Source organism: Scylla paramamosain, chromosome 24 (assembly GCF_035594125.1).
Source record: "Scylla paramamosain isolate STU-SP2022 chromosome 24, ASM3559412v1, whole genome shotgun sequence".
Lineage (NCBI taxonomy): Eukaryota > Metazoa > Arthropoda > Malacostraca > Decapoda > Portunidae > Scylla > Scylla paramamosain.
In genome coordinates, this window is record NC_087174.1 from 15,023,328 (window position 1) to 15,025,978 (window position 2,651).

Here is a 2,651-nt window from a genome sequence, read left to right on the forward strand (position 1 = left end):
GGCTGAAATTAAGGAGGGAAAGATGAGGAAGCAATGTTGCTGGAAATACACTTGACGAAGCCACAGAAACCAAAAGAGAAGTTATGCATACATTCATAATATATATATATATATATATATATATATATATATATATATATATATATATATATATATATATATATATATATATATATATATATATATATATATATATATATATATATATATATACATACATACGTATACACACACACACACACACACACACACAGAGTGATTATTATCACCGCGATCAAGGTGTCATTATTATCACCGGACCGTGATCAGCACTGTTAGCATTACAATTCCCACAAAGTGGACAAACTGCTATCTTTATGGTGATACTGTTATCTTTATGTTGGCACTGGTATCTTTTATAATCACATATGGTACCAAACCTCTCTAATAGCGCGTTTGAACAGCTCAGTGTCATTCATTCACTGACCAGTCTAAGAAATAGTCAAGTAGTTCAGCGCTTCATTGTTTACCAACACTCACCCTCTGTTACCACACCCTGGGAGGGCAAGGCCAGGGCGGCAGTGGACAGTCATCCACTGCCCATAGGCAAGGATGGATGATTCTCTATACACTCTCGAGCCTCGACACCGGGTGGTGAAGCATGGAGGTGGCTTCTTTAACCTACTTTTTTCTTTTCTTTTTTTTTTTTTATTTTCTTTTATGTAGGATGGGCAATGGACAAGGGCAACAAAACTTCAATAAAAAAAAAGGCCCTCTTAGTTGCCGGTTCCTAAACAGAGTCGAAAGCGAAAGTAGAAAATTACTGGATAAGTGTCTTGAAACCAACCTCTTGAAAGAGTACAAGTCATTGAAAGGTGGAAATACAGAAGCAGGCAGGGAGTTCCAGAATTTACCAGAGAAAGGGATGAATGACTGAGAATATTGGTTAACTCTTACATTAAAGAGGTGGACAGAATAGGGACGAGAGAAAGAAGAAAGTCTTGTGCAGAGAGGCCGCGGGAGGAGGGGAGGCATGCAGTTAACAAGATCAAAAGAGCAGTTGGCATGAAAATAGCGGTAGAAGATAGAAAGAGATGCAATATTATGGTTATGAGAGAGAGGCTGAAGACAGTCAGTTAGAGGAGAGGAGTTGATAAGACGAAAAGCTTTTGATTCCTCCCTGTCTAAGAGAGCGGTATGAGTGGAACCTCCCATACATGTGAAGCATACTCTATACATGGGCGGATAAGGTCACTGTGCAGAGTTAGGAACTGGGGGGAAGTGGGGATGAGAAAAACTGACGGAGACTACTCTATTCCGCCTAACTTCATAGAAGCTGTTTTAGCTAGAGATGAGATGTGAAGTTTCCAGTTTAGATTATAAGTAAAGGACAGACCGAGGATGTTCAATGTAGAAGAGGGGGACAGTTGAGTATCATTGAAGAAGAGGGAATAGTTGTCTGGAAGGTTGTGTCAGGTTGATAGATGGAGGAATTGAGTTTTTGAGGCATTGAACGATACTAAGTTTGCTCTGCCCCAATCAGAAATTTCTAGAGAGAGATCAGATCAGGTGCTCTGTGGCTTCCTTGCGTGAACTGTTTATTTCCTGAAGGGTTGAAAGTCTATAAAAAGACGTGGAAAAGTGCAGGGTGGTGTCATTAGCATAGGAGTAGATAGGACAAAAAGTTTGGTTTAGAAGATCATTGATGAATAATAGGATGAGAGGGGGTGACACGACAGAACCCTGAGAAACACCACTATTTATAAATTTAGAAGAACAGTGATAGTCTACCACAGCAGCAATAGAACTGTCAGAAAGGAAACTTGAAATAAAGTTACTGAAAAAAGGATAAAAGTATGAGGGTAGTTTGAAATCAAAGCTTTGTACCTGACTATCTTTTGATAGTCAGGCACAAAGCTTTGATTCCCTACTTGACAGAGCCCATAATGGCGATCAGACAGAAGATTGTGAAGTGATAGATGTTTAAGAAACTTTCTGTTGAGGATACATTCAAAAGCTTTACGTAGGCAATAAATCAAAGCAATAGGATGGTAGTTGTAGGAATTAGAAGTCACCCTTTTTAGGAACAGGCTAAATGTAGGGAAACTTCTGGCAAGAAGGAAAGGTAGATGTTGATAGATAGAGTTGAAAGAGTTTGACTAGGCAAGGTGCAAGCACGGAGGCAGTTTCAGAGAACAAGATGAAGCACCCCATCAGGTCCGAGGGTTTAAGCCTGCCAGGGCATGGAAAACATCACTGAAAAGGATCTTAATGGGTAGCATGAAAAAGTTTTTAGCAAAGGTTTGAGCGAAGAGTTCAGCTTTAGAAATAGATGATATGGCAGTGATGTCATCAGAATGAAATATAGGAGGGAAAGATGAAGATGCAAAGTTATTGGAGATGTTTTTGCCTAGGTGCCAGAAGTCACGGGGGGAGTTAGATTTTAAGAGATTTTGACACTTTCTAGTGAAGGAGTTTTTGGCTAGTTGGAGAACAGGTTTGGCATGAGATTCACGTGATGGAAGTGGGTCACCTCTATCATGTATAGCACAAGAACAGGCTGTGGTTTGGAAGGTTTAGGTCGAGAGAGTGAGATATGTACATCTCCGTGCCAAACACTATCATCTCTGTTATGCGTTCAGCACACAGAGACGGGTCTCTGACTCGGAAGC